Source organism: Octodon degus, unplaced genomic scaffold (assembly GCF_000260255.1).
Source record: "Octodon degus isolate 3935 unplaced genomic scaffold, OctDeg1.0 scaffold00156, whole genome shotgun sequence".
Lineage (NCBI taxonomy): Eukaryota > Metazoa > Chordata > Mammalia > Rodentia > Octodontidae > Octodon > Octodon degus.
Genome location: NW_004524732.1, coordinates 517,825 through 532,169, shown reverse-complemented (window position 1 = coordinate 532,169; position 14,345 = coordinate 517,825). Strand labels below are relative to the sequence as shown.

At 42.4% G+C, this 14,345-nt stretch overlaps 1 long non-coding RNA gene across 1 annotated transcript in view; it reads right to left on the bottom strand.

The window, feature by feature from the left end:
* The window catches only part of LOC111812978, a 23,301-nt gene that overhangs the window by 7,974 nt on the left and 982 nt on the right, over positions 1-14,345 (bottom strand). The gene's annotated exons all lie outside the window — the stretch shown is intronic.

The window sequence follows — 14,345 nt, the reverse complement described above, 5'->3', positions numbered from 1 at the left end:
TCTTCTTCTTCTTCTTCTTCTTCTTCTTCTTCTTCTTCTTCTTCTTCTTCTTCTTCTTCTTCTTTCTTCTTCTTCTTCTTTCTTCTTCTTCTTCTTCTTCTTCTTCTTCTTCTTCTTCTTCTTCTTCTTCTTCTTCTTCTTCTTCTTCTTCTTCTTCTTCTTCCTTCTTTCTTCTTCTTTTCTTCTGTATTTTAGGGAAGGGTCTACAAGGTGTTCAGGATCTCACTACTAGATTGGACTCATAGTGATTCTTCTGCTTACAGCCTCCCAAGTGCTGGGATTACAGGTGCGTGCCACCATACCCAGCCTCAATTGCCATCTCAAGGTACCCCACGGGTGGGGCCAGCACAGCAGGCCTGGATCAAACACCTGGCCCCTGCGCTTGCTTGCAGGTGCTTTAATCCACTAAACTATTTGGCTGGCCCTGAAGGCTGTTTCTAACTCCCAAGTTCACTCATGTTCCAGCAAACAGGCTGGACACATGCACAGAGCATGGACCTCTTAGGGTCTGCGTTAGCCTGTATTTCAAAGGGCCTTGGGCCCAAAGCCTCGGGCCAAGTTCCTGCAATCCCCAGCCTCTGGCAGGGATAGGAGCAGGCAATGTTTAAGTCTATTGTCAGAATTTCAAGCTCCTTTTCCTAGAGAGTTACAACTTAGGAATCCAGAACAAATGGCTTTTTCAAAGCACTCCCGTTCATGTAGTCTTATGAATTCATGCTAAGATGTTTTATCGTATCACCTGTCCCAACTGGGACAACCAAAACTGTGTTGTCATGGCACTGGAGTTTAGAAGCAGGCAACTCTGAGGGACTGTGTGTGCATAGGTGCATTACGTTCTCCCTCCCCAAGTGTACATGGCAGTAGAACTATTTGCTATGACTCCTGAGCCTTCCAAACTATTCACTGCAGTTACAATCATTCTACATTTTGACAGGCCAGTGGGAGGTATAGAGTAGTGAAGTTTAGTAGCTATCAGCTGACACTAGGCAGACAAATCCTGGCTCCTTCACTTACTGGACGTGTGACCTTACATGAGCAACATTTCTTCCATTAGGATAAGGCCCATGTCATCACTAGTAAGGAGAAAATAATCACAGTAATATTATATGCACAGCAGCTGTGAAGGTGACTGAGTGGCTGCATGCAAAATGCGTAGGTGCCTGGTAGAAGCTCCGTACCGACTGTCTGTTATGAGGAGCTAATGCCCCACGAGGCTTCTGGGAATTTAGAAATTTGGGTAAAAGTGATTAGCACAATGCTTGACACAGAATAAATTCTCCATAAATGCTTGTCACCAGTAGCTTTGCTGTTGTCATTGGTGTTGCCATTATTGAACCTGTAGGCTTTACCTTTTCTTCTCTTGTTCACAAACTAGAAGTACCACCTCTGTCACTGATTGTTCTCTCCGCTGGAATGAGTCAGACACCATCCCACACCAGGAAGTTCACAGATCGTGGGGGAAAAACATTTAAGAGCAGAAAGTTTTAGCTGCCTTTACAGAAAGAAAAGAAGTACTGGGGTCCTTTATACTGGAGGGAGGCTGGTAGAAGCAGCACCTTCTGGACTGAGATGAGAGTAGGACCAACTCATGACTGGTCTGAGCTGAGGCTTAAAGGAAGTGTGGATGTCCACCGGAGACAGGATGAAAGAAGGCCAGCAGCCTTGAGATGGAGGGCAGCAAGCACTGAACTGAGAAAAGTGTACCCAGACTGGTCTGTATTAGAGGGATAAAAATGTGGCAAAAGGGGTGAAAGAGAGAAGACAGGATGAGGCACACAAGACCCAGAGCACTTGCTGTCTCCAGTGAGGACTTGTGCTCCTTTGGAAGTTGAGCAACACTGACTAAGATTTAAACATAAGTGAGGCAGTGGTCTCTCTGGTGGTCTCCACACCCTGGGGATGGGGGAAGAATGGATTGGAGGTATACAGGAAGAAGGGACCTCAGCATGTGTAGAGTCTCTCTGAACCCTGAGTGTCTGGAGCCAGCTGAGAAGCTGTGCCACCAGGGAAAACAATGAGGAAGGACCTGAGAAAAGGCTGGAGAGACCAGACGCCACCACTGCACGGGGCCATCTAAAGCCACAGTTGTAGGCTGCAGATGAGTGTGCCCTTGAGTCCAGACCCCATTAGCCTGGGCAACGTAGTTAACTTCTGTGCCTCTGCTTCTTTAATAACATGGGGAACATAGCACATAGCTTACCGGATTTTTGTGAGAATCAAGTGGTAGGACACAATGAAATTGTAAAGGGAAGTGTCCTACACTTGTCAAGAATGTGGAAATGCTGAGAATTAGAAGAATGTGTCAAAGTAACTGAGAAGGGAAAACATCTTGACAAAGGACCATCAATTCACAGATGTCACAGAGAAAAAGTCAACTAAGAAAAGATCTTAGAAATGAGGGGCTGGGGAGATGGCTCAGTGGAATAAGTGCTTTCCTGGCAAGCGCAAGGGCCTGGGTTCAATCCCCGGTTCCACAAAAAAAAAATACCCAGCGGCCTAAGAAAAGATCTTAGAAGTGACCTGTGAGTCGGGCCGTTGGGAACATGGTAAATGATGTTGGAGAGTAGTTCTATGGACTACAGATGTAGAAGCCCAACATGCTGTACCCTGCAGTAGAGAGGAGCTTTGAGGAAATGTAATCCTTCATTGTGGAGGCCCCAGGGCAGTCATTTTGCCCAGAGTTGGCTGCAAACCATCCTGTCAGCCTCCAGCATAAGTGCAGCCTACAACTCTGTTAGCGCCTTCTATGTCCTAACTCATCAACTTCTTGGATACTTGCTCAGGTCTTGCTTCTCATACAGCTAGAGTGTGAGCACTGTGATAGCAGTAGCCCCATGTGCCTCATTCTCTCAGTGTCCTGCTGCCCAGCACAGGATCAGTGTTGACCAACAGGCTGGGATACTTATGTGAACCAGACAGTTTCTGTGACTTTTGTTTCTGGGTTGGTTCACTTTCTGTCACCTTGACTAGGCTGTGGGGTGAAACACTATTTGTGGTATATCTTTGAGGCTGTTTCTGAAATTGACTCAGTAGACACCTTCCCAGCATGAGACAGTTACAGCTAACCCACTGAGCACATGGACAAAACAAAAGACAGAGGGCGCTGGGACACCTCATCTCCTCTTCTGCTTCTCATTGGGTTTACACATCAACGCTCCCCTGGTTCCAGGCTGTTATCAGCCAAGATTTTCCTGGAGAAACAGATGTAACACAAGATACACAAATGTGTAAAAAATGACAAGCTTGCCACCCACAGAGTTGGATGAGGAAGAGTGTAGAGGGAACGGCACAATAGAGACTGAAAGCTTCAGTTCAAGATCTGGAGCTCACTGCAGTGTCCCACGTGAGTCCATATTAGGAAGCCAATGGGTCTGCAATAGAGGGCTGAAGAGTCTATCCTGGAAGGCTGAAAGATATGAAGTGGAAGCCAGAGTCTGCCCTAGAAGCCAGGAGATGGTGTCCATGCTGAAGACAAAGACTGGAGCTCCTCCAAACAGAAGCAAGTCTGTCTTTCCTCATTTCCCCTTTAGACTGTCCAGCTGACAGCTGCCCGTGGCTGGGCCCTCTACGCGCTAAGGTGTAGAATTGCTGGCTCAGTTAGTTAAGCTTCTAGACTTCTAAAGTTGACACAATCAACCAACCATTACACAAGCCTTTAGACTCAGACTGAATGGTACTCCTGCGTCTCCTGGGCCTCCTGCTCACAGATGGCAGACTGCATGACTTTCCAGTCTCCATGGCATGATATGAGTCAATTCCTCACATTATAGACATACACAAAATATGGACTAGATTGCTCATTATACATGTATATATATCATAACCTACATGATAATATATGTAATATATGTAACATTGTATGTAGTTCCCTCTCATTCTGTTTCTCTGGAGAGCCCTGAGTATAGAAGACAGATAAGTGGGACTTCTAGCTGGTAATGCAGGCAGTGTGGGGACAGAGTGGGCACTACAGAGGTGAGGAAGGGCCTTGAGGGTGGGGGTGGCTTCTCAGCGAAGAGTGGCAGCTGGGCAAGGACCCAGGGTGACACGCCAGACCACAAAGCCAGTAGGCATTGGGGTCCTGGGGTGGGGACAGAAGTGGCTGGCAGAGGAGAAGTAGAGTGTAGCATGCTAGAAAGCAGAGGAGGGAACATGGGAGGAAACAGGCCTGGAGGGGGCACAGCCTCATTGCCCACATCAGCTAGTGCCCCCCAGAGAGCATAGGCCTCCCTGCTCTTGTCATAGCCTGGCCACCCATAAGCTCTTTGGAAACTGGAGCTCCAGGTCTATGACACAGATGAACTCTACAGTCTTCATACTGTAATTCATAAACACAAAAATATAAAATATTTTTTCCTCCAAGTTTTTATTTGGAAAAATTGTAAATTACAGAAAAGTTGGGGCCGGGAGATGGCTCTGTGGAATAAGCGTTTCCCTGGCAAGCACAAGGGCCTGAGTCCAATCCCCAGTTCCACCACAAAAAAAAAAAGAAAAGTTACAAGAACCATATCATTTGCTCATGTCCTTCAAGCAGTCCTATTAAATGAGATATACCTCTATGTACATATCCCATCCATTTTAATATTTTTGATGAACCATTTGAATATTCATTATAGATATCAGTATTTTGCCCACAGCATGGATCTCCTAACAAAGAAGAAAGCCTTCTTCATGTCACCACCCTGGAAACTCACACTACACCCTGTTCAATTTCCCCAGCTGCCCCAAACTATCTTTTACAGCTGTTGTGTTAGCCAAAGGTCAAATCAAGGTTCGGATATCTGAGCTAATATTTTTTGTCTTCCTTCATCTAGAAGAGTCCCCCTTGGTATTTCAAGTGGACCGAGACAAGTCTGTGTTGGTGTGCACACTGCATAGGTGGCACTGCTGCTTCCCTGAGCCCGAACTCAGGAAACAGGGTGGCCTCTCACTGACATTTGTCTGGTCTGATTAAGAAGTGCCCACCACACTGCCATTGTGGAGACGTCCCCTTTGTGACTGAGAAGGAATCCACCAGAGAGTGGCTCTCCAAGACTGTGTGGATATTCTGCTCCCCAGCATTTCTCCCACTGTGGCTTTAGTATCCACTGATGATTCTTTTTTTTTTCCAGTGTAGTTAGTACAGGGTCTACAGGCTCTCACTACACAGATCAGATTCGTAGTGATCCTACTGTCGTCAGCCTCCCAAGCACTGAGATTACAGGCATGGGCTACCACGCCTAGTCTCAGTCACCATCTCAGCAAGCCCTGGGGGTGGGGTCTTCTCAGCATGTGGGGGAACAAACCCTGGTACCTGCACCTGTCTAAGCAAGTGCTTCTGGCCACTGAGCTATCTGGCCAGCTCTCCACTGATGATTCTTGCTTGAATCTAGCATTACAGTAGTTATAAAATGATGCTTTTCTATTCACAGCCTCCTTTCTATATCTCTTGATTAACACTCTTTGGTAGGAAGCTGTTCTTCAGTACCCACCTCCAGGACATGGTTACTCTGACATTCTTGGTGCTAGAGTGATAATGTTCAAAATTCATATTCCATTCAAATTCAAACTCAGAGTTCATGTGGTCCAGCTAAGGGGCAGGTGATGCATCTCAATGGGCAGTTACACTAAGGCTGGGCAAAGGACTCACTTCACAGAGGGAATTTGAAGAGCAGGTATTAGAATAAGGAAAATAAGGAAGCCGTGCAGGCAGAAACAACTGCTGCCCTGGTGGGAAGGAACTGAGAGTGATGGGACTTTTCCTACCACTGTCCAAGATACCCTTATTTAAAACAAACAGTAATTTATAAATAGTGGAGGACAATCTTACCCAAAATATCTGAAAACTGTCCAGAAAGGCTTGGAGCACATATCATTTCTTTTATCCTGTTCATCATGGTACTTGGCCTGACCTACTCATTCCTAATATCTCCTGCAGCTCAAGTTTTCACCCCTATTTTCTAACCAAAGGCACAAAGAATTAGGACAAAGTGACACTGATGCCCTCTCAGGTTATTCTCTAGAAGTTGGACAGAGTACTTACACTGACTCTATTGGGCAGCACTGGCTGTGACAGCTACAACAAACACTAGGTTATTTGCTCAGCTAAGGTTGGGGTCTTGTTAGTACAGAGGAAGGAGAGGACTGATGGTAGCCATGAGCAGTCTCTTCTGTAGAGCCCATGGGAACACACCAGTAAGCTCGTGTTTGGGAGGAAAAGCTCAATGAATGAACAACAGACAGTAGATTATTGTGTTTGTTTATTTTTTAAAAAAACACTGGGGGCCGGGGAGATGGCTCAGTAGAATAAGCACTGGCCTGGCAAGCGCAAGGGCCTGAGTTCAATCCCTGGTTCTGCCAAAAATAAAATAAAATAAAAAAGCACTGTTCTGGAGAGACTCTGATTTGTCTCCTTCCACCCACATCATACTATATTAGTATGGTTTTGTTAAGTTTTCCTCTTTGTAGGTTGAGCTCTGGCATAATGACCCGGTGCTCTTAGGTCTTTCTTAGAAATGTGCTATTCCCATCTGTGTCTTAGGTGGCCAGCTGAACAAGTGCAGCCCTAACACCTGCACAGCATGACTAGAGATACAGCTGGAAAGCTGAATGACAGTGGGCTGTGCTGGAGAAGACCTCATCACCAGAACCTGGCTTCTATGTGTCCAGACCCAGCCCACTACCTGCTGACCCAGGTCCCATGATGACCAAATTGTGATCTAGTATTGAAAGCTTTCATTTTCCTATTTTAGCATATGATAAATTTCAGAATCTGGCTTTACATTTCCTTTTTGTGAAATTTCATATGATAGATGTTGAACAGTCACCAACCAGAAGCTCTGCGAGAGTAGGGATCATGTTTGATATTCACACCCTTGTACCCCACAACTGGCTTAGCCCAGGTACATGGTGAGCACCATCCTATCAATAGACTTGCTGATGGACCTAGACAGTATCCTCCTTAGGCATCTGTGGCAAATTATCTCTCCCTCTCTCTCCCAAAGAGCAAGCAGGATTGTAAAGGAAAGGATTGAGGAAAGTTGGATTTATACAGCACTTACTTTGCAATTTACTTCATTTATTTTTCATAGCGATTATTCAGAAAGATGTGATCTTTTTTTTAATGGCTGAAAAACATGAGATTTAGAAAGGTGAAATAACTTGTTTAAGATTACATAATTTTAAACTAGAAATGTTTAAAAAAACATTTGAAGAAAACTATGAAATGCACCTAAAAGACACAAAGATAGACTTACACAAGTGGAAAAATATATCTGTTCTTGTTTCAAAATCCTCAACTTTGCCAAGATGTCAATTTACTTTAAGCTCATTTACTAATTAAATTGGGAAAGTATTTATCATAGATAAAAGGCTAGTGAACAGGAGTCTTTAAGATTGTCCACTTTTCCCCCACCTCCTGGTATTCATGTCCTTGTGTGTCATACCACATCTGAGTGCAAGGTAGACCTAGCAACTTGCTTCTAATGAAGAGGATATTGTGGAAGTGATGGAACTGCCTTGTTATGGACCATCTCAGGTATCATTGGAGTAAACTGCAATTGAATAGTCTCCTTGGTCCTGTGAGTGGAGTGGGATCAGTTGAGTGGGATATAGAAGGAGCCCGCTTAGCTGAATATGTCCAACTAGGCAGTCCACTAGCACACAGACAGCCTCTTGTTCTCCAAAACCACTAGGCACATGGCTGCCCATCATCCAAGAATGTCTCCTGAGCTTCTTCACAATATTCATCTTAAGACACTTCACTAATTTAAAAAAATGCTAAAACAAAAATTAGAAACATGCAAAACAGATGCAAAATTTGGATGTCCCAGAACCTCTCATGCTATCACTCATAGCAATTCACGAGGCTGCGCCACGTTCAAGGGAAGTGGATGTAGGCTCCTCCTATCGTCAAGAGGAGCAGCAAGTGATTTGTGTCTGGGAGGAACCGCAAATAATCTATCGTGATAAGTGAGTGTGAAAGCATGAGGAACATCTCCATGAATGGATATGGAATGACTGCCAGGAACAAAGCAAAGTGAAAGAGTGTACATACAGGACGCTACCTTCTGTGTGAAAAAGGAGCAAGAAAGTCCACATATCTCTAGCTTTTTACTTGCTTTGTACTTTTGCAAAGAAAACCAGGAGCAGTAAGCAAGGAGATAATAAAATTGGTTACCTACAAGGTGTGGAAGGAATGGGTAGAGGATAAGGGAGGGGGAACATTTTTCTGAGTACTTCTTTTTACATAGTTTTAATTTGGGAAATTTGTTAATGCTTTACAAGTTCAAAATAAAATTAATTCAGCAAAGGAAAACACAATACTGAATATGTCCAACTAGGACATATACACAGAATATACTGAATATACACAGAAATAAATGCACCCTGTAATTATTCCAGATACTGAAGAAACAAATGTTAAAGGATATTGTTGGTACAATTGAAATATATATGGTATATATTCTATCATTGTTACATTTTCTGAAACTTCAGTGAATTTCTGCAAAATACCCTTATGAACTGAGATACAAAAATATATGTTATATGAAACAGTATATATACACTCTCAAATGGTTCCAAAAATGGTATATTATTTCATTACAGGGTAACCCAAAATCTTAGTGCAATATTGTTTTCATAACTTCTGAAGCATAAATGTTACCAGACTATAGTTCCACTTCACTTTACTTCTCTTTCTTCTACATTTAGTTTTGCGATTTTCAAGCATTTTTTTTTCTGAACCGGGGGTTGAACTCAGGCCCTTGTGCTTGACCAGGTAAGTGCTTATCCTACTGAGCCATCTCCCTGGTCCCTCAAACAAATTTTTAAAATTTTTATTTTTTCATACCAGGAATCAAACTTAGGGTCTTGCGCTTGCCAGGCAGGCACTGTATCACTGAGCTATACAGCACTGGAATCACTTTCTTAATTTCAATGAATATTGGCGTCTTCTAACAGAGGTACTGAACAAGAGAGAGAGGAGATTGCAAATATGACATACTGCTAAAAGTGGGTGAATTTGGGCAAAGGCTACATGGGCATTTCCTTTCTTGCGATTTTTCTGTAAATTTGAAATTCTTCTGGAATAAAAAAAATTTTTTTTTGGAAAAATATAGCACAGTTGGAAATGATTGAGACATCTGTGCACTATTCTTGGGTTTGTTAGATGTCCAAGCTCAAGTTCACTGCTCTACAACTCTAACTCGACCTGTCTTAGCTACTTTCTCATTGCTAGGACAAAATACCCAGCCCCCACAAGTTAAAGGAAGAGAGATCTATTTTTATGACAGTTTCAGTTCACAGTGGGCTGGCTCCCAAGGCTAGGTGGTGGGGCCGAGGAGAAACAGCTCCAGGAAGCAGGCAGGGAGAGAGATCAAGGGAGGCGTGGGAGAGAGACCCTTCCAGATCACACCTCTGTGACCCTCCTGTACCAGCTTCATTCCCAACCTCATGTTCCTCAATAAGCTCCACCGTAGACTAACCCACACTAATCAGTGTCACCCCTACCTGGTCCATTCACCTCCCCACAGCCCTGCCTATGAGTGTATGAGGATTTAGGGGGAGACCTAGACTTAAGCCATAGCGCCACCTTTCACCTCAAATAGGAGGGATAGGTTTGCATTGACCTCAGCTCGTGCTTTTATTGTGAGGACCAGCAGGACCCCAAGCACTAGGGGTTGGGATTGGGCTCTGTGCCTGTGGCCTTGGAGTGGGGGAAGGGAAGGGCACTCACTATGCTCAGCCTCAAGGACTCAGTCTATAATCCACCGTGCTAACTCCAGACATTCTCTCCAGACAGCCGTGTGATAGGCGTGTCAGACGATGAAGGGGATTGCTTTGGAAACTTGTGTAAATAACTCTTGGAGCAGGAGAAAGATTGCCAACACCTGCTTTTTGTTTTCTGGTACTTATTAGAGCCACCCTGTGAGGGACCTCTAAGCTTCCTGGATCTTATTCACTTATCTGGGTTCATTCTTGGTTCAGTGTCAGCATTTTGGGGGGCCTGGAAAGAGCCGTCAAGGATCAGAGGAGGGTCACTGACTCTGTGTTTTGGGGGAGCTCAGTGAACCCTAACCACATGATAACAATCTCAAGGCCAAATCTAGTTACTCACTACGCTTGCCCTAACGCATTACTTCCTTCTCCCCTCTCCTCCTACCTCGATTAATTCACCCATCCATCCACCCACTCACTTACCCAAACCACAACAGGATTTTGCCAGATGCTCAGAATAAAGTGAGGAAGAAGACTGGCTCTTGTCCTTGGAAAGAGAGAAGGACACGCAAGTTAACACAGTAGGATGAGTGCTGAGCCCAGTGGAAGAGAGCTGCCCAACCCAGCCAGCCGCAAGTCCAGGAAAATCTTTGGAGCTGAATCTAAAACATTCTGGGTCTTTTAGATGAGGCTGTTATAGAGGAATAGCCAACAAAGGCAAGGTTACCCAAACTCTTGCCTCAAGAGTGTAGTCTTCTTTGTCAGCAAAATCAGCATTCCCTAGAACTTCCTAGAAAACCAGAACTTGAGCCCCACCTCAAAATTTCTGAGTCAGATTCTGCGTATCCTCAGGCAATTCCTTCATCAGAGCTATAGCCCGGGGCTCCTCCCACCCTCGCATAGCGTAGACCCCAGCATTCCTGGCCTGAGGTCTCAGATTCTGGGAAATGAGAAGTTCCTCCCCTTGAGGAGTCAATGAACCCAGCTTTCTTTTAGTTATTACTGTCTGTAGTTTCTGATGAAGTATTTCCTAAGGAAAATGCATTTATATTGAAATGTTAGATGTTTACAGCAATGTCATCTTCAATCGTAAGCAAGCAAAGGATAAACAACTCAAATGTCTGTCTGTGGTGAAGGGATAGGGTTGGGGCTGGGTATTCCCTAAATACTCTCACAGTCTTCAGGTGCCTCTGGGCCGTGGACATGGTTTTGTGGAAAGTGTCCCCGCTAGAAGACCAGACACCCTGTGTCTATTCAGTCCTGTCCCTGAGAGGGAGGGATAGGGAGAGAGAACCTTCCAGATCACACCCCAAGGACCCTCCTCCTCTTCCTCCAGACTTCAGGGAAGCCTGTTCCTGCTCAGCTTTTCAGGTTCTGTTGTGATCTGTAAAACAACACTCAGTCCTTGCTTCTCCAAGCTTCCTTCCCCCTGCAATATGATGTCTCTAGCAAGGACTCTAGGAAGGGCAGCATGGAAAAGGAAACTCAAGCAGAGTTGACAGTATTTCCAAAAGGGAAGGGGGGGGGGCTAGCCCTAGCTCCGTTCTTTAAGTGGCTGCTTCCACAATGCTGGCAGACTCAGTTTGCTGTAGTTCGATCCCCACAACACTCCAGCCATGCAAAAGTGCCCTGAAGGCATTCAAGGAGCAAAAAAAAAAAAAAAAAAAGAAAAAAAGAAAAGGTCCTTATTCCATTTTGAAAAAACATCCACTGTTACCACTTATATTTAATATAGAACTTGATATTTCAAGCGATAATTTTGGAAAATGAAAAGAAAGTACAAATGGGAAATCCAGAAATCAAATCATCTTCATTTACAGTTGATATAATCTTATTTATAGAAAACCCTAACAACACCATTAGAAGAATTTTAGATGTAATAAAATAATATAGTGAAGGAAAATGATACAAAATAAACAATAAACAAGTCCATAATTCTTTGCTATAATTGATGTTTACTTTTTGTCAATATAATTTATCTTTGTGTCATGAACATTAATGTAGTTCTTTCCTTCTCTCTGAGCTGTGCTGTGGATCAGACCCAAAGGAGAGGTTAGACACAAAGAAGACCATTAAATATCAGGTTTCAGAGATGGGGATATAGCTCAATGGCATAAGCACCTGCCTGGCAAGCAGACAGTCTTTAGTTCAATCCCTGGTACCAAGAAATTTAAGTTGTATGCTATCAAGAGGTTTGTAAACATCCTAGCATAACCAAACAAAATGACACATCACAGGGTCCACCCTAACTGATCTTTGACTTTCATCATAAAGTAACATAAATATGAGAATGAAAACTGACAAGATGTGTCAAAACCCCTACCCACTCATAAACTGATCTCTGATAATAAAAAACAGGAAATTACAAGCAAATAATGAAAAATCTAGTCAACATATTTGAAGAGATCAAGAAGAAATATAAGATGATTAGTGAGCTTAAAAAGATAAAAAAGAAAAAAGATAAAAAGATTAAAATATAAATTTAAGAAAAAAGTTAAGTTTTGGTTACACATGTGCTATTTTGTCAGTAAGCTTACTTTATATATTATATACTTTTTTTCCTCTAATAGCTTTTATAATTGCTTATATTTGTTGAAATTTTAGTTTTGAAGTTTCATGGAGAGGTCCTTTTCTGATGGTGATTCTTAAGGATCTCTATGTCTGTTACACTAGAATCGAATATAGAATTATTACCCTAAATTTGCAAAGTTTCCTCTTACAATTTCTATAAGCTAATGTTTCATATATTGATAAAAGTTTTCAAATCCAAAAAGAAAACAATTGTCAAATTATAATTCTATTTCCAGCATAATTCGACTTCTGAATTTATGGAGAATTCACAGTCTATTCATTGAAAAGTGATATTAAAGACATTCATGACAACTAAATCAACCCTGCAAAAACTACTCAAGTAAATTTTAGACCGAGACAGGGAGACTAAAGCACCAAGGTTACAAAGTAAATATACATCTGAGAGACTAATTAAGCAAAAAACAAAAATAAGGGAATCAACAACAAAATATTAATTCAATAAGTTGCAGTAACACCTCATAATGATAACTCTCAATGTCAGTGGTTTTAGATATTCTATAAAAATGCCCAAAGAGATAGATTAAGTAAAAGAAAACATAAATGCAACCATAAATTATCTAAGGAGATACATTTCATCCAAAATGAAGTTCAAAAAATGAAAGCAAAGTAAATGAAAATGATACTACATGCATCTGGAACACAAAAGTAAGCTGGTATAACTGTTGTACTTTCAAGCTGAAATTATCAGAATATATAAAATGGCCGTGACATATAGGAATGCAGAAACAACTTAATACAAAGAGAATCTGAATTATGCATGGATCAAGTTTTGATACGTAAATGCTTAAAATCAAAAACGAGGAATAGAGAAGGACAGATGAACACAAATACAATCATAGTGGTGGATTTCAGTGTCCCACTCTCACAAATAAACTGACCAATTAAAAATTCAACAAAATATGAATTTAACAACATCTTTGAACAAATAGACATACAGATATCTATAGATTGATTCATTAATAACAATAGAATAGACAATATGTTTTCAAAACAAATGGAATTTTTTCGAAAATTAGCATTATCATAGACAATAAAGCATACATAAATAAATGCAGAAGAATTTGAATAATTTTCTTTATGCAATCAGATTATACAGAAATGAAAGTAAAACTCAACAGGAAAGAAACATGCAAAGTGGGGAATGGTAATGCAAGATTATAATCCCAGCATTTGGGAGGTTGAGCCAAGTGCATTACCATGGGTCTGTGGTACATTACAGGTACATAGTGTATTCAAAGCCAACATGGATAACTTTGCAAGATTCTATGTCAAAAATCATGCAAAAAAGCTATCATTAAGTAAAAAAGTGTTTAATAATCAATGAATCACAAAAGAAATCGATGCAGAATTTAGAAGTTTTCTATCATTGAATAACAATAAAAACATAACATCATAAAATCTGTGACACAGAGTAAAATGAGTCTCAAGGAACAAATTTATACCTATGAATGTGCACAGTAAAGAATTGATCAGAGAGCTTCTGGCTGCCATGCACCCTCAGAAAATCTCCAGACCAAACCCAGGCACCCCGGGTGAGTGAGACATCTACTGCACCCTGGAGACTCCTCCGGAGCGCCCCCCCCACAAACCCGCTAAGAGAGTGATAACTTCTGCCATGCATTTGAGACCCCCCTAGATCCAGCTCAAGCCCAGGCTTTACAAGTGTATGGGAGAGCTTCCAGCTCCCGTACACCCGCTGGAACCCTCCAGACTAAAGCCAGACACATTGCATGAGTGAGAGCATCTGCTGTGCCCTGGGGACATCTCCAGAGCCCATCTTCTAAACCCACCAAGTGAGTGACAACTTCTGCCGTGCCCTCAGAACTCCCTAAACCCAGCTCAAAACCACCCTCTGCTAGTGTGTGGGAGATATTCTTCACTCCCCTGCGACCCCTGGGCTAGTTGCACAATAGGATCACTGTTGTGCCAGAGGGGCACAACAGGTTCACTTGCAAGGGCTGCAACAGAAATAAACTCAGCACAACAGCTAGACACAAACTAGGCACAATTGGCTAAACACAAACTTAATAGATTTGCACCAAATTTCAGTAAGTGCAAAG